General features: G+C 35.2%; 1 pseudogene; it reads right to left on the bottom strand.

Annotated features, from left to right (window-relative positions):
• Nucleotides 1-4,060: 4,060 nt before the first annotated feature.
• Nucleotides 4,061-14,958, bottom strand: LOC144254312 (biogenesis of lysosome-related organelles complex 1 subunit 5 pseudogene; annotated as a pseudogene).
• Between the last annotated feature and the right edge of the window lie 4,399 nt (nucleotides 14,959-19,357).

The raw sequence follows: 19,357 nt of genomic DNA on the forward strand, positions 1-19,357 counted from the left end.
TTTTCAAAGTTGTCATTTTAATGACAGCATTTATATTATTTATATTATTAACATTATAATATTTACATTTCTTTAATGAGCAGTAAATAGTTGTCACAATAGGCAACCCAATAGCCAAATACAAATTATTAAGACTTTATTAAAAATGAAAACTGGTATTATACATTATCTCTACACATCTTACAAGTAAAGGTAACAATCCATGTTCAAAGCAAATATAAGTAAATTCAGAAGAACTCTGTTCACCTTTATAAAGGCTATCCACATGTTAAATAAGGACCTGGGGTAGTAAAACCAGAAGACTTCATTTTTAAATATGATATATATGAAATTTAAGTTTAACCATGAAAATTCAGATACAATCATGCATGACTTAACAAGAGTGATATAGTCCAAGAAAAGCAAAATTTGAGTGATTTCATTTGTTGTGTGAATGTCAGAGAGTAATTACACAAACCTAGGTGGTATAGCCTAGTACACACCTAGGATATATGGTATGGCTTATTGCTCATATGCTATAAACCTGTACAGCATGTTACCATACTGAATACTGTAGGCAACTATAACACAATTGTAAGTATTTGTGTATTTAAACACAGCTAACATAGAAAAGGTCCAATAAAAATGCTAGGAAGGGCTGGGGATATAGCTCAATTGGTAGAATACTTGCCTCAAATGCACAAGGCTCTGGGTTCAATTCCCAGCATAAAACTAGGAAGTAGGAATATTTCAATATTAAGCAACAGGAATATTATTATAATTTTATTGGACTACCATATGTGCAGTTCATCATTGACTGAAATGTTGTTATGTGGCACAATTGCACATCTTTACTAATGGAGCTAAGTTTAGCTAAATTTTACCTCCCACCACTAAAGAAATGCCACATATCTTTTAAGTTTTATGTTCACAAACCTCTACTTTTCAAGATACTGATTTCTATGTTAGTTCAGGAAACATTATCTTCTCCAACAAACAAAATATTTAAATGTACAAAGACTAAAATGATAAAAGTCTATTTATTATTTTCATAAAGTCCAAGATGTAGCTAATTGGCTGGCACTATTCCTCCAAAAAGTAATTCAGGGTTCTAGGCTCATTTTTGTCTTATGGCCCTCCTATTTTCAAATTGGCTCCCAAAGTCACCACGACGTTTGCACCAAGCCACAGAGTAGGAAAGAGCATGCAGAATTGTGTGAGAGATTGTTTTTGAGGTGAAAGTCCTCCACTCACATTCTATTAGCTGGAATCTGCAAAAGATCTAAATAGTTATTTCTCGAATAGAAGAAACACAAAGGCCAAAGATTTATGAAAAAATATTCAACATCCTTAGCAATCAAAGAGATTCAAATCAAAACTACACTGAGATTTCATCTCACACCAGTTAAAATGGCAGCTTTAAAAAATACAGCAATTCCTAGTAAGACCATGGGGGGGGAAGTATAATTATAGACTGTTGGTGAGAGGTTTTCTTGGGTCATTGTGACTAAAAGATCTGACCAGAACAATTTTAGGGGAAGAAAAGTTCATAGAAGGCCAGGACCATTCCTTGGGGCTTGAGGTGAGGCAGAAGAACATCATGGCAAAAAAGTGTGGCAGAGGGAAGCAGCTCTGGTGGTGATCAGGCAGCAGAGAGAGGTCTCCACTTGCTAGATACAAATATATACCCCAAAGCCACACCCCCATTGAGCCACTTCCTCTAGCCACACCCCACCTGCATCCAGTTACCATCCAGTTAATCCCATCAGGGATTAATTCACTGATTAGGTTAAGGTTATAACAGGGTCATTTTTCCTCCCAACCTTCTTGCATTGTCTCACAGGTGAGCTTTTGAGAGACACCTCACATCCAAACCACAACAGTGACAATGCAAATTAGTTCAACCACTTTGGAAAGTAGTATAGAGTCTCTTCAAGAGATTGGGAATAGGAAAACCATATGATCCAGCTATTACACTCCTTGGTATCTATAAAAAGGAAGCAAAATCAGCATACTATATATGTGATACACACAAACCAATGTTGATAGTAGCACAATTACAACAGCCAAACTATGGAACCAGCTCAGGCGCCTGTCAACAGATGACTGGATAAAGAAAATGTGATGTACATACACAACGGAGTTCTACTCAGTTATAAGGAAGAATGAACTTATGTCATTATAAATATAAATATATAGGACGGGAGAACATCATGGTAAGTGAAATAAGCCAACTCAGAAAAGGTTGGTTGAATGTTTTTTTCTCATTCCTTTAAAAAAAAAGAGAGAGGGATCAAGAGAATAGAGGCAGGGAACTAAGGGAAAGGAAGAAAAGGGGGGAAGGGAAAGAACTGGGGATTAAAGCTGACAAATTATGCTTTGTGCATATATGAATGTATTACAGTGCATTCCATTTTCATATGTAATTTTAATGCATCCATTAGAAAAATAAATAAATAGAAGGAAGACCAATAGTTTAGAGGAAGGAGATCAGGGGAAGGAGGAGGAAAGAGAAAGGGGAAGTACTTAGGACTGAAATGGAACAAACTGTTATATGTATTTATGAATATTTCAAAATGAACCCCACTATTATGTATAACAATAATGCACTAATTTTTTTTTAAGAAAAAAGAAGGAAGATTCAAATACAATAGGGTCACTTGCTCAGGAAGAAGATAAAATTCTGGTCAGTTTAGCTTGTCCTCACTTTGTCAGCAACTGCTTACTGTTTTTTTTTTTTTTTTCATCTCCTCTATTAACTTTAATCACATTTTCAACATGCAGCCAAGAATGAAGCTTTGACAGAAAGCCATAAGTTTACACAGTCAAGCATTATCAATTTTCTGCAGTCGCAACACTGAGATGAGAAAGTTAGGTATTTTCTTTCTTGTGCCTTTCTTGACTGAAAAGCAATGAAAACTATTACAAAGATTTGGCCATCCCTCAAATTCATTTTCCATAAATCTCTTGAAATTATTGCATTTACTTTTGCTTGGTTTATGGCAAACAAAATCAACTTAGTTCTTCAATTCAACTGTTAAATGCAGAATTTTAAGAATCACAGTGATGACAAAATTGGTACATGTTTCATAATACACCTGCTTATAAGAACAGACGTGAACATTAAAAAGGATTTACATTTAACATGGATCATTTGCCACGTGGACAAACACTTCTGGTTCATTCAGAGCCAGAATGCTTATATGGTTCCAGAGGGACTCCTTGGCAGAATTTGCTAATTACTCTTTAAACAGTTGAACATGTATAGACGTTATTTATCTTATAAAGCTTACCCATAGAAAAACAGACACAAAAATGAGGTAAATACTATGGGCAAGATTGTGGTTCTTGGAAAAAGGCGAAAAGCCAACATATATTTTTGGTAAGCTTTTCCTCCTAAGCATGTTTCAAAAGATGAAAATACTAAGAGCTGGAAGGCCACAAAGCTTAACACACACATCTTGTCCTCCAGGGAAAGGAATGGCACTCTGCTGCACTGCAAAATCTGAGCTTTCCCAACGGGCAGTGTCCAGCACCACGGTGGCCATCTTAGTCATAGTGGAGACAATGCTTTGATCATTCCCTCTTTTAAATGTGATCTTTGTTCCAAGGCCAGCTGTTTGTTTACATTACTCACGGATTAACACTTTCTACATCCTTAGGTCTCTCACAGCCAGGGAAGCTGTGGGAGGCAGCTGTGCTCCCTGCCTTTTAAGCTACAGTAATCAACATCAACCCTGTATGAGAATGAGTTGAATGATCCTTCTAAGAAGTCTGTAGTTATAGTTCTCTCAGCTAATGGTCAGAAAACAAATCAAATTCTGACAAAGAGTAAATTCGTCCCATTTTCCTCCTCTTCTTCCCCATTCAAATGATCATATTTAGGCACTTGAAACAGGAATGGTGGAGCACTCTTCTTCTCTTGGCCCATCAGTCAGGCTCCAGCTGCAGTTTCTCTGTGTGCCACTGAAGAGTGTCACTGAAGGTATTGCTAAATTTGAAGCAGAGGCTAAATGTTGGTGAGAGTATTTTGTGGAGCAGTCAATGAATTCTCCATTTGTGAATGTTGTGGTTCAAGTTCTTAAAAAGTTGAGAATTTTGCTAGGCCCTTCTCCATCTCAGCATATTGCTCTTTAAGCCTCTCTGTGGCTCTTCTGTGTTCTTCATCCACCTCAGCTCGACGGCGGGGTTGTTCTTTCATGAAATCCTCCCACTGGAGTTGATGCTGTTTCCCAGTAGCTATTAAGTGGTCATGATACATCTTTCTTCGTTCCTGTTCCCTCTGCTGGAGTCTACAGACGAGTCATGAGCTGCTTGCAATCTCTGGAGAACTTCTTTCAAGTTGTCCTGCATCTGGGAAGAGTATGTTCATGTGTTTCATGGATCATATTCTTCAAATTTTCAAGAACTCGCATTTCTCGAAGACCACATTTTTCTTCAGATTCTTTTACAAAATAACGAGTTTCGCCTTGAATAACTGCTCTGTGATCCAAAAGCCTTGAATGAATTTCTCCAAGATCCTTGATAAAGAGGTGTGCTGAGCTCGAAGTCCCCAGAGAGTCCCTCTTCTTGCCGCGGCCACCGTAAGGGTCTCTGTCCCTCTGCCACTCATTGCTTACTGTTTTTTAACAGAATTTTATTTCTAAAGTGGTCTAAAAAATTTAGACTTTTCACTAATTACGGGTGGTCTTTGATCAATTCACATATGTGTAAATTAAAGATGTTTCATTAAAATTCTAGGAACATTATTTTTTTTTTGATGACATCTTTGGCTTTTATTTTATTTATTTATTTATTTTTTTTATTGATTGTTCCAAACATTACAGAGCTCTTGATAAATCATCTTTCATACATTTGACTCTATTGGGTTTTGAACTCCCATTTCTACCCCAAATACAGATAGCAGAATCACATCTGTTACATACTCACATTTTTACATAATGGCATATTAGTGTAGGAACATTATTTTTAATCTTTGAAAATTGGAGAACCGTAAACAAGCAAAAAAAAACTAAAAGGAGTAAAGATGTAAATAATATGAAATCAAATGTCTTCTAACCTATAATCAATCCTGTTTTAATTACTTATATTAATGTTTATGGCAGGTTTTACTTAATTATGTTTTATGTATATAATCAAGAGTTATTTTTTTAAGTTATAGATGGACACAATATCTTTATTTTTATTTATCTATTTTTTTTTTAATGTGGTGCTGAGGATCAAACCCAAGGCCTCAACGCATGCAAGGAGAGCGATCTATCACTGAGCCACAACCCCAGCCCTCAAGAGTTGATTTTATACACTTAAACTCTATAGGATATTTATCATGAGAAAACATCTTCTTATACTAATCAATCCATATAATGCTAGTGAGTTTAGATGATATTATTTAAAATTCTTTGAGGCAGAATGGAAGAGAAAATAGGGTTTTATTCAAAGTCACAAAGTAAAGCATTATGTGATCCCAAGAATTACAGATTTTCCCACTGGAAAAGAATCAACTGAATTATGTATTTAGCATTGGTAGAAATGCAGCAACAAAAACTGAGATTAAAATGGTAAGTGAAGGAAATATACTCATGGCATTCTAAAATTGGTATCAAAATTATAAAATTGGAACAGAATCAAAATTTTAGACATGAAATTTTTCCTTTCAAATGGTCATATTCTAATGCAAAAATACTGAATAAGAAAGAAGGTATAGATTATGTTTTCCATCTTTTCACTTTCAGTCTGTGTGTTTACTGGTGAAGTGAGTCTCTTGAAGGCAGAATATGTTGGTCTTGTTTTTTGTTGGTTGTTTTAATCCACTCAGCCAGTCTGCCGCTGTTAACAGGAGAAGTTAGTCCATTTATACTGCAGGTTTATTGATTTTTCTTCTAACTATTTTAAATACACTTTGTTCTTTCTTCCTTTCTTGCTCATCTTTGGTGTTTTGTGGTTTGCCATATTGATAAGATTTGATTCTTTTCCATTTCTCTTTTGTGTATCTGCTTTTGTAGTGAGTTTTATGCTTTCACATTTTTTGACAGTAGTTATCTTTCTTTTGGTTGTGGATGTAGGACTCCCTTAAGTGCTACTTCTTGGAAGGCCTTTATTTCTCCTTCATATCTAAAGAACAGGCTTGCTGTTCAGTTTCAGTTGGCAGTTATTTTCTTTTGGGACTCTGAATTCATTCTCTATATATTTTTAAAAAACACAAGACAACCACCAAATAAAAATTCAAACCTTTTCAAATATTAATAAATATATTCATAAATAAAATAGCAAATAATACATACTGCATAGAAATAAGCACAGAAAATATAATAATTATACAATTTTATGATGAAGTTGAGATAAAAATGTTCAGTCATGTAAATAAATATGAATAAACTGACTCACCTATTACACAGATTTTCAAAGCAAGATGAACAGTATATCGTATTTAAGAAACAAAGTGATTTATGAAGACTGAAAATAAAGGCATGGACAATGAACGTTAGGCAAATGAATGCAATATGAAAGTAGGTCAGTGATATTGATATTAGGCAAAGTAGAATTTAAGATAAAGAATATAAGTATGACCCCAAAAAACTTTTTAATTCTAAAATCTGCAATTCAGAATAAAGACATAACTAGTGAACATATATGTTCCAAACAACACTGTAACTTTCATTAGAAAGCAAAAGCTAAACAGGATGCAGAATCTCTTTAAAATACAATAGAGTGTTTAAAGCAAAAATAATGACAATATATTATAACAGATACAGAAATAAAATGTAGGTCAACAGAGCATAAGATGTGAGAAATTGAAGAATAAGGTTTAAAGGTTCCAGAAATATATAGAAAGTGGTATACTTTGGTGGACAAACTCTTTTTTTAATTGACAAACAATTGTATATATCTGTGTTGGATATTATATCTTGAAATAGGTACATGTGGTCAAAAGGCTATATCAAGCTGTATAGGGAGATGGCCAGTGTCTCGTTGGGGGATTCTTCTTCCTGCCAAAGAGGGTGTAAGCCACCTGAGAAATTGAAGTTTAGAATAATTAGTGAAAAACAAAAGACAAAGAGAAAGATATTTTCAAAATTAGTGAAAAACAAAAGACAAAGAGTCAGAAAGATATTTTCAAAATTAGTGAAAAACAAAAGACAAAGAGTCAGAAAGATATTTTCAAAAGCAGAGCCCTTGATAGGTTTAGTCCACACAGGAGCTGGAGCTAGACAAAAGAAAATGGCTCCAGTTGTTTACTTAAGGGGATACATCAAAGGCAGGGATAAGGTTTCAAGGGTGGAGTCTTGATGTATTGCTGTCAGCAGGTTGACTGGCATCTTAGCAGGTCACACCCCTCTCGGAGGAGTTGTGAGGCTACAGCAAGTCAGCTCCATCTCTGGTGCTGTGGGGGACCTTTGGCAGAGCTTGAATAGGGCTCACAGTGAGTCAGGAAAGTCAATCAGAGGAAATGACCACTGGTCATTCCCAGACACCAGATTCTCCTATTCAACAGACTACACAGGATGCACAGTGGCCCACATGCAGCCCATGGATGGCTTGAAACAAAGCTAAATAGCTTTCATAGTACTTCACTTACGGTTTTTGTGGCTAGAACACTAAAAATGTACTGTCTAAGCAATTTTCAAGTATACAATAAATTCACTATAGTCACCATGCTATACAATGGATTTTCTGAACTTATTCTTTTTGTATAACTGAAAAATTTTTTTAATCCTTTGATCATTTCTGCAATCCCCACCCCTCAACTACCAGTCTACATTTCTCTTTTTTAGAATCCACATATAAGTAAGAAATATAGTATTTGGATTCTGAGCCTGGCTTATTTCACTTAACATAATATCCCCCAGATTCAACCATGCTGTCCTAAATGACAGGATTTTCTGGTTAAGGCTGAATAATATTCCATGGTCTTTATGTACAACAATATCTTTCCACTTATCCACTGACAGGTCCTAAGTTAATTCCTTATCTTGGCTACAGTGAATAATACTGCAATGAACATGGGAGTGCAGATATCTTTTTGACAGACTCATTTCATTTCCTTGAATCATATGCCCAGTAAAAGGATTGCACGATCACATGGGAGTTCTACTTTTAATGTTATAAGGAAACTTCAAACCATTATCCAAAATGGCTGTACTGGTTTACATTCACACTAAAATAGTGCAAGTGTGCTTTTTGTCCATTTCTTCACCAGCACTTTTTATCTTTTTTGATAACAGCCATTTGAACAGGTGAAGGATATCCCAAAGTCGCTTTATATTTTCCAGATAATTTTGGACGTTAAGCCATTTTTCATATGCCTGTTGATTTTTTATGTCTTCTTTTGAAATATATCCACTTATATCCCTTGGTCATTTTAAAAATCAGGTTGTTTTCTTTTTATTCAGTTTCTTTTATGTTTTATATATTGGATATATGGTTTGAAAATATTATCTCCCAATCCATAGGATGTCCCCTCACCTTGCTGTAGAAAAGCTGTATTTTGATGTAATTATATTTGTTTATTTTTGCTTTTGTTGCTTTGACTTTTGGGTCGTAACCAGAAAATTATTGCCTAGACCAATATCATGGGACTTCCCTATTTCTCCTTGATATTTTACAGTTTCAGGTTTCACATTTAAGTCTCCAACACATCTGGAGATAATTTTTTTCTTTTTTTAAATTGATTTAAAAAAATAAATAAAAGCAAAATGTATTACAATTCTTGTTACACATATAGAGCACAATTTTTTCATATCTCTGGTCGCATATAATGTATGTTGACACCAATTCGTGGCTTCATACATGTACTTTGGATAATGATGTCTATCATATTCCACCATCCTTGCTAACCCCCTGCCCCTCCCCTTCCCCTCCCATCCCTCTGCCCTATCTAGAGTTCATCTATTTCTCCCATGCTCCCTCTCCCTATCCCACTATGAGTCAGCCTCCTTATATCAGATAAATATTTGGCGTTTGTTTTTTTGGGATTGGCTAACTTCACTTAGCATTATCTTCTCCAACGCCATCCATTTATCTGCAAATGCCATGGTTTTATTCTCTTTTATTGCTGAGTAATATTCCATTGTGTATATATACCACATTTTCTTTTATCCATTCATCTTCTGAAGGACATCTAAGTTGTTTCCATACTTTAGCTATTGTGAATTGTGCTGCTATAAACATTGATATGGCTGTGTCCCTGTAGTATGCTGTTTTTAAGTCCTTTAGGTATAGACTGATGAGTGGGATAGCTGGGTCAAATGGTGGTTCAATTCCCAGTTTTCCAAGGAATCTCCATACTGCTTTCCATATTGGTTGCACCAATTTGCATCCCACCAGCAATGTATAAGTGTACCTTTCCCCCCACATCCTCGCCAACACTTATTGTTGTCTGTCTTCATAATAGCTGCCATTCTGACTAGATTGAGATGATATTTTAGAGTGGTTTTGATTTTCATTTCTCTAATTACTAGAAATGATGAACTTTTTTTCATATATTTGGTGATTGATTGTATAACCTTTTCTGAGAATTGTCTGTTCAGTTCCTTTGCCAATTTATTGATTGGGTTATTGATTTTTTTGGTGTTTAGCTTTTTGAGTTCTTTATATACCATAGAGATTAGTGCTCTGATGTGTGAGGGGTAAAAATTTGCTCCCAAGATGTTGTCTGTCTATTCACCTCACAGATTGTTTCTTTTGCTGAGAGGAAGCTTTTTACTTTGGATCCATCCCATTTATTGATTCTTGGTTTTAATTCTTGCACTAGAGGAGTCTCATTAAGGAAGTTGGGGCCTAATCCCACATGATGAATATTTGGGCCTACTTTTTCTTCTATTAGATGCAGAGTCTCTGGTTTAATTCCTAAGTCCTTGATCCACTTTGAGTTGAGTTTTGTGCATGATTAGAGATAGGGGTTTAATTTCATTTTGTTGCATATGGATTTCCAGTTTTCCTAGCACTATTTGTTTAAGAAGCTATCTTTTTTCCAATGCATGTTTTTGGCTCCTTTGTCTAATATAATATAATTGTAATTTTGTGAGTTAGTAGTCTCTGTGTCCTCTATTCTGTATCATTTGTCTACCAGTCTGTTTCGGTGCCAATACCATGCTGTTTTTGTTATTATTGCTGTGTAGTATAGTTTAAGGTCTAGTATAGTGATTCCACCTGCTCACTCTTCCTGCTAAGGATTGATTTAGTTATTCTAGGTTTCTTATTTTTCCAGGTGAATTTCATGATTTTTTTTTCTATTTCTATGAGGAATGCCATTGGGATTTTGATCGGAATTGTACTAAATCTATATAGTGCTTTTGATAGTATGATCATTTTGATAAATTAATTCTGCCTAGCCAAGAGCAAGGTAGATCTTTCCATCTTCTAAGGTCTTCTTTAATTTCTTTCTTTAGGATTCTATAGTTTTTATTGTACAGAACTCTCACCTCTTTCGTTTAGAGATAAATTTTGAATGAGTGAGACAATTGTCAAACTTCATTCTTTCCCAATATGAATATCAAATTGTTTCAAAACCATTTATCAAACAAACTGTTCTTTCCCTATTGTATGTACCTGGTATCTTTGTCAAAAACTGATTTATTTCTAGGCTCCCTCTTTTTTTACATTGGACTATAACCGTTTTTCTGCCAGTAAAGTGCTATTTTCATTATTATGGATTTGGAGTAGATTGTGAAATCAGGAAATGTGATGTCTCCAGCTTTGTTCTTCTGGCTCAACATTACTTTGACTATTTTGAGGGCTTTTCTTACTCCATACAAATTTAAGAATTTATATTTACTTGCTTATTTTTATTTATTTTTCTGTGGAAAAACCCCATTGAAATTTGATAGAGATTGTACTGAATCTGCAGACCACTTTGGGTGCTATTGGTATTTTAACAATATCATTTTTTCCAATCTGTAAACACCAAAAATCTTTCCATTTGTGTCTTCTTTAATTTCTGTCAACAATGTTTCATAATTTTCATGAGCAGATATTTCACCTCCTTGGTTAAACTTGTTTTTCAGTGTTTCATTTTTTGGGTAGTTACTGCAAATGGATTTTTTTTTCATTTTTTAGATAGTTATTAGTACATAAAAACACTATTAATTTTTTTACAAAGACGTTGCATCCTGCAACTTCAGATTATTAGTTCTAACAGTTTTTAAAATAAAGTATTTAGGGTTTTATGTATTTAAAATCATAGTATATGCAAACAGAAGCATTTTTTGTGTGTGTGTGTCCAATTTGGGTGTCTTTCTTTTTTTATTTTTTTTATTGGTTGTTCACAACATTACACAGCTCTTGACATATCATATTTCATACATTAGATTCAAGTGGGTTATGAACTCCCAATTTTTACCCCAAATGCAGATTGCAGAATCACGTCGGTTACACATCCACAATTTTACATAATGCCCAATTAGTAATTGTTGTATTCTGCTACCTTTCCTATCCTCTACTATCCCTCCTCCCCTTCCCTCACATCTTCTCTCTCTACCCCATCTACTGTAATTCATTTCTCTCCTTGTTTATTTTCCTATTCCCCTCACAACCTCTTATATGTAATTTTGTATAGCAATGAGGGGTGTCTTTCTTTGTTTTGCCTAACTATGCTTCCAGTATTATGTTGGCAGGAGATGACAAGAGTGGACATCCTTGTCACATTTCTTTTTTTTTTTTTCTTTTTGGTAGCAGGGATTGAACTCAGGGGTACTATATTGTATTTTATTTAGAGACAGAGTCTCACTGAGTTGCTTAGCACCTCACCGTTCCTGAGGCTGGCTTTGAATTGGCAATCCTCCTGTCTCAGCCCCCCAAGCCACTGGGATTACAGGTGTGTGCCACCCCTCCTGGCTCCTTGCCTCATTTCTGATCTTCAAGGAAAAGCTTTCAACATCTCACCATTGAGAATTATGTTAGTTGTGGATTTGTCATATATGGCCTTCATTATATTGGAATTCACTCCTACTATACCTAATTTGTGGAGATTTTTCATCATGAAAGGGTGTTAAATTTTGTCAAATAACTTTTCTGTATCTATTGAGATGACTATATGGTTGCCCTTTATTCTGTTAAAGTGACATATCACATTTATTGATTTGCATATATTGAACCATCACTGCACTCCAAGGATAAAACCCACTTGATTCGAGTGAATGACCTTTTCAATGTGCTATTGAATTCAGTTGCTACGTGAGGATTTTTACATATATGCTCATCAGAGACCCTGGCTTATAGTAGTACTCATGTCTGGTTTTGGTATAGGGTAATGCAGGCTTCATAAAGGAGTTTGGAAGTGTTTTGGGGAGAATTTATGGATTGGTATTAATCCTTCTTTAAATGTTTAGTAGAATTTAGTTGTGAAGCCATCAGGTCCTAAGCTTTTCTTTGATGGGAGGCTTTTTATTACTGATTCAATCTCCTTAGCTATTATTGGTTCAATAGAATTTCCTGTTTTTTCATGATTTAGTTTTGCTAGGTAGTTGTATCAAGGAATTTGCGCATTTACTCTAGGTTATCCAATTTGTTGTTGAATAATTGTTCATAGTTGTCTCTTATGATCCTTTGAACTTCTGTGGCATCAGTTGTAATGTCTACTCTTGCAATTTTGATTTTGTCCTTCCCCCCTTAATCTAGACAAAGGTTTGTTAATTTTATGCATCTTTTCAAGAGTTTGTTGAGATTTTCTATTGTTTTTCTAGTCTTATTTCAGCTTTGACCTTTATTTCCTTCCTCCCTTCTACTAATTTGGGGTTTATAATGTTCTTTTTCTAGTCCTTTGATGTGTAATATTTAGTTGTTTTAGATCTTTTTTGATTTGGGTGTGTATGGCTATAAATTTCCCTCTTACAACTGCTTTTGCTGCTACCCACAAAATTTGGTATCTTGTACTTCCATTTTCATTTGTCTCAATATAAATTTTGTTTCTTTTCCTTTGACCCAGCGGTCATACAGGAGTATGTTTTTTTTAATTTCCATATATGTGTAGCTTCTTTGAAATTCTTATTATTGATATCCAGTTGCTCACCACTCTGATTAGAAAATGCATTTCATGTGTTTCAGTCTTCTTAACTTTATTAAATCTAATTTTGTGGCCTAACATATGGTCTCTTGCAAAGAGTGTTTCGTGTGGCTTGAGAAGAATGTGTGTTCTGCTATTATTGGATGGAAGATTCTGTATGTCTGTTAGGTTCATTTGTGAAAATTGTTGTTAAGAGACATGAGATGGGAGGGAAAGGGAGAGAAAAGGGAAATTGCATGGAAATGAAGGGAGACCCTCATTGCTATACAAAATTACATATAAGAGGTTGTGAGGGGAATGGGAAAATAAACAAGGAGAGAAATGAATTACAGTAGATGGGGTAGAGAGAGAAGATGGGAGGGGAGGGGAGGGGGGATAGTAGGGGATAGGAAAGGTAGCAGAATACAACAATTACTAATTGGGCATTATGTAAAATTGTGGATGTGTAACCGACGTGATTCTGCAATCTGCATTTGGGGTAAAATTGGGAGTTCATAACCCACTTGAATCTAATGTATGAAATATGATGTCAAGAGCTTTGTAATGTTGTGAACAACCAATAAAAAAAAAGAAATTTCCACAATGAGAAAAAAAAGAATTGTTGTTAATTACAATGCTTCCTAATTGATTTTGTTGTCATATTGTGTTCCATTGTTGAAAACAGGGTACTGAAGTTGAAGTTCTCTACTACTTCTATCATGCTGAATTCTGGATCTATTAATAGATCTCTTCTAATCTGTTAATATTTGCTTTATATATTGAGGTGCCCCAAAGTTGAGTTCATATACATTTACAATCTTACAATTTCTTGATAAAAGACACCTTTTTCATTATATACTGACCTTTGTCTCTTTCTTATGGATTTTGACTTAAAATCTATTTTATCCAGTGCAAGTTACAGCTACTCTTACTCTCCTTCATTTTCCATTTCCATGGAATACATTTTCTTTCTCTTTACCTGTTGGGGACCACAAATCAAGTCAAGATGGTGCCTGGCAGTTTGCCAGGAGGAGTGGTTTGTGAAGCAACGCCACCGAGCTATTAAGTTGATGGAGATTCCTTATTGGCTGATTGCCATAACTGGATGATGCTAATTGAGTCAAGCTGTGTGTAACCAGTTAGGTATATATACCTCTGCTGCTCAGTAATAAAGCAGTTCCCGCTTCAACCTTCAAGTTGCTTGTCACCTCCCAGTTATTTTGCCCAGCCAGACTGTGGCATTTACCTTTAATGCATGTGTCCTCAAAGGTGAAGTGAGTCCCTTGTAAGAAGTATAAAGTTCAGCTTTTTAAAATCAATTCAACTACTCTCTGTCTTTTGATTATATAATTCAACCCATTTACATTCAATGATTATTTATAGATAGGCATTAAGTTATTCCACTTAAAACTTGTTTCACGTTTTTTTTCAATAGATCCTTTGTGCCTGTCTGCCTTTGTAATGAGATGTTCTATAGTTACCATGTTTGATTCCTTTTTATTATTTATTTATTTTTATATCAGCAACTGAGCCACAGTCACAGCCCCTTTTGTTGTTTTGACACAGGGCCTCAGTAATTGCTGGGGCTGGGTTTGAACTTATGATTCTTGCCTCAACCTCTCAAGCTACTGGGATCACCGGCATGCACCACCACACCCAGCAATACTTTTTATCTTTTACATATGTCCTATCCATTTTTGCTTTGTGGATACAATGAGGTTTATATGAAATATTTGTAATTAAAACGGATTATTTTAAGATGATGAATTAATTTTGATTATATAAAAATAAAGCTACCCTTTTATCTACTTGCACATTTTGTATTCAGGTGACACAATTGACATTTTCATATTGTACATTCCTTAACAAATTGCTGAGTTCATTAATAGTTTTGTCTTTTAAACTTCCTGCTAAATACCAGCCTTGCATTATTTGAGTATTCTGAACTCGACTATGTACTTACCTTTACCAGTTAATTCTATACTTTCATATGTTTTCATTTTTCTAATTAGCATTCTTTTCTTTCAGACTGAGAACTCTCTTAGCATTTCTTGTAAATTAAGATCTACAGGTGATGAACAGACTCAGCTTTTGTTGTCTGGGAAATATTTTTTCTTTCTTTCAATTCTAAAGTACAGCCTTTCTAGCTAATGTATTCCTGGATGGCAGTTTTTAGGGATCTATCTACTTATAATCACATTCTTTCCTGGCCTGTAATGTTTGTTCTGAAAAACATGCTGATAACTTTACTGATATTGACTTTTATACAACAGGCTTCTTTTCTCTTGTTGTTCTTAGAATCTTTTCTTTTGAATTTTTTGTTTGTTTGTATGTCTTGGTGTAGTCTGCTAGGATTGACTGTAAGTGTAAGCCTATAGTCCTCTTATACCTAAATATTTATCATCTTTCCTCATATTTGGGAATTTTTAGTCATTATTTAAAGTAATCTTACCATCCCTTTTCTCCTTTTTTTTTTGAATCCTTACAATGAAAATGTTAGTCTATTGATGCCATCCCATTAATGCATAGACAATCTTTAGTCTTTTTCATTCTTTTTATCCTTTTTCTCATCTAGCTCTATATTTTTAAATAATCTATCTTCACATTCATATTCTTTCTTCTGGGAAATTCTTCTCATGAGCTCTCTACTATATTTTTCATTCCATTCATTATATTCTCCAGTTCAAAAATTTTTTAATGACTTCAGTCTATACATTTTTTCATTCAATTCATGAATTGTTCCTGATTTTGTTAAATTAATCTCTGTGCTTTCTTGAAGTTCGCTAAGCTTCCTTAAAATTATTTAAATTTTTTTTTTTTTATTGTTGGTCGTTAAGAATGTAATTTGTTGATCTCCACTTCAATGAGTTCAGCTACTAGGAATTATGTTCTTTTGGTGGTGATAGTTTCCTTGGATTTACAGATTTCTTGGGTTTATGTTGATGTCTCTGCACTTGATGGTTTAGTCAATTTTTCCAGACTTTCCAGACTGGTTCCAGTGGGAGAGAATATCTTCCAGTGGGAAGTTATTGGGGCACTGGCTGAGGTGAGCAAAATATTTTTGCACTAGCAGGGTCATAGCAACATAGTCTGAGTATCTGTCAGTTGTCAGTGTTAACAAAAATTACAGGAATGCTCAAAAGTCAATGCTGTGGAAGTTCACAATGCTGTGGAGTTCTCTGGTAATGGCTGCTATGCCCTGCTTTTCTGTCACTGGAAAAGTTATGATTGAGGGAATTATTAGCATTAGGACCAGCTGTGGGCTTGCTCATGGTGGCAGTGGCACAGGTATCTGATGAGTGATTCCTATGGAGTGGCTTTGGAGCCAAGCCATGAAACATGGGACACAGGTGTGTGTGGGCGGGGACTACAGCTCTGAGTCCTGGATGCCAATGGATCAATGCAGGAACATAGACAGGTATCCCTATTTTGAGTTGGTAATAGTGTGAAAGGCATGGTCATTTGCAAAACAGCCAGAGACCTGGGGAGCCTGTGACAGGAGTACAGACATGTCAAGCTACCGTGGATAGTTTTCTATGGCAGGTAAACAGTTATCCAGAACATGGGTATGAACAGAACCCCTTGAATCCAGGGTCCTGGATTGATCAAGCTTGGTAGGGCAATGACCCTGGTGTAGCATGTGTATGCACACTCTCACAAGAATCACTGCACTGTGAGCATTTATAGAGCAGCCACAATTTGCTCAGGAGCATGCACAGGGTTAGGGGTACTGAAGTACTAATTACACAACAGTAGCTGATTCTTGAGAAGTATGCAGCTGCATAAGGAAGGCTATTAATTTCATGACAGGCAAAAGATAATGTTCTCTATGGATCAGGTCTCCAGGGATCATCATGATTCTCACCATATTGCTAATACCAATATTCTCTGCAATTTTTCTTTATTCTTAGCTGTCTGTGGCATCTCTGAATGCCAGTTTCACCAGATCTTTTTGTGTGGATATCCTCCCCTTTTTGTTGTTGTTTCACTGCAAATCTATGAATTCTTAAGTGGACCCTTGAACTTTGCCAGGGAAATTCTGGTTTGTGAGTAGCTGTCTGTCTTTGTTTTTTGTTAAGTGATTATGGCTATTCATACTCAGCCACCTTGAAACATCACTTGCATAAATACCAGTGCCAGACTCTTAAGGTGGTTTCCTTTATGTTTTGATTCTGTTCTTCAGAACTTTGTGTGCTTTCATTCTATCGAGAGTAGGGAGGACCTGTGATTTTCTTCTAACCAATATGTAACAATGGGGACAGGCCACATGTGATTTTGCTCAAATCATCATATGATCACCTTATATAAGACTTCGGTGGACATCTTGTGAGAATCTCCCTCTATTTTGTTGGTAGAAAGAAGCAAGTAGCCATGATGGAAAATACCACAAAGTAAGGAACTGCTAATGACCTATGGGAACTCAGGATAGTCTCTGCCCAACAGCCTGGAAAAACTGAAATTTCAGTTCTGTTTACAAGGATCTAAATGTTGCAAACAACCATATCTGATGTGGGGAAGTAGATCTTTCCCCAGTTCAGCCTCCAGACAAAAATCTTGCTCTGTTCAAAAGATTACAGCCTTGAGAGACCCTAAGTAGAGAACTCAGCTAAACTGTTCCTGAAATCCTGACCCACAGACACTGTGAGATCATAAATGCATGTTACTTTAAACTGCTAAATTTGTAGTGATAAGTTATGAAGCAATATTAAATTACTATGATATGCATAGGTCTCCAGAGTAAGTGGAAAATCACCTGAGTTATCTCCATCTGAACTTGACTTAGATGAGACCTGAACCTCAAGAGTAAGCCCTCCTGAGATGAGACTTTCTCATGAGGATTTGAATATACTTTTTGTTTGGGAGAAATTTATCTTTTTGTTTTGTATTTATTACATCTGTACTTTATTTCCCCTTTTCTTTTATTCTGACATTATTCAGATTGTTTTTTTATCCCATTTTACCTATGAACTATAAATCTTGATTGGGGTCTTCTTTAAAGCTTATAACTATACATTCTTAATTTATCAGCATCCATATTTAAGCTGCATTATCCTACTTCAAGTACAACTTAACAATCTAATACAGTATACTTAGATTTCTCTCCTTCCCACATTTGTGCTCTAGTTGTTGCTATTGTGATTTACTTTACTTTTACATGTTATAAATTCCACACGTTATTTTTGTTTAAACAGTAAAATGTTTTTCAAAATAAAGGAAAAAAAAACTTGTATGCTACCCATAGTAGCAACAGTTTCAGTGCTTCTTTGCATGCCTGACAATTTTTTTACTGCATGTCAGACATTTCAACATTTTCTGACTACTGAATATATTTGATATATTCTTATTCCTATAAATATTTTTGTGCTTTGTTTTGGGATGCAATTATGTTACTTAAACAGTTTGATTCTTTTTTTTTTCTTCACTTTAAACATTTGTCAAGACCAAATCCGTGTTCTGCCTTGGCATAATTATCCTACACTACTGCGGCAATCATTTTATGCTACACATTACCATCTGTGTACTCAATTCCCAATCAATCATAAAATTTTAAATTCTAGCTGGTCCTCAAAGATGACACGCGACAGAGGCCTGGAGTTTTCTGTTTGGCAATTCTTCCTATGGTGATCTGCCTTGTAGTCTAGGTCTCTCTATTCTCACAGCTGTATTTCTTCAACTTGGATAGGTACATTTGGGATTTTCTTGGATTCTTCTACCTTGCACCAAAATGTGGAAACTCTCTCAAGATAGTAAGATGGGGCCCATCTCATTTGTTTCTCATCTCTTATAGACCACTGTACTTTGTTGTGTTATTCTCCATGTCTTTAAATCATTGTGTTATATATGTGGTCTGTTTGTTGGATGTTTCAGGAAGGAATGTAATGTGGTCACTCTATTTGTCTAGAAGCATAATTCTGAATCTATTTTCTATAAAAAAAGAAAGACTGATGCAGGGCTAAACCAGGAGAATAGAGGGCAGAAGAAAGAGCCACAGAATATTTCTTCTCAAAAAGTAGGACTGAAACCTAAATCAAGAAACTAGCAGTATATGTTCAACTTAATTTTAGAATTACTAGTGAACAGTGACTGCTATGTTCCTTTTACTCTCATTCTTTTTTCAATGGCTGTGCCTACTGCAGTTAAATGTATGCCTCTCTTGCTATTTATGTTGATGTGTTAGGTGAGTAGAGGGTACATGTAATTTGTCTCTTAAGTGCACTGGTATTCATTCAGACTGAGTGGAAAAACATCTAAATACATTCACCTCTATACAAACTTTATTTATAGACCCCGAATCTCAAGAGATAGCCTATTAAGATGAGACTTTCTCAGGAGGATGTGAATACATTTTTGATGTGGGAGGAAGGTAAATTTGTGACCAAAGGGTGGACAGCAATGAAT

This window comes from Urocitellus parryii, chromosome 4 (assembly GCF_045843805.1).
Source record: "Urocitellus parryii isolate mUroPar1 chromosome 4, mUroPar1.hap1, whole genome shotgun sequence".
In the NCBI taxonomy this organism is placed as follows: domain Eukaryota; kingdom Metazoa; phylum Chordata; class Mammalia; order Rodentia; family Sciuridae; genus Urocitellus; species Urocitellus parryii.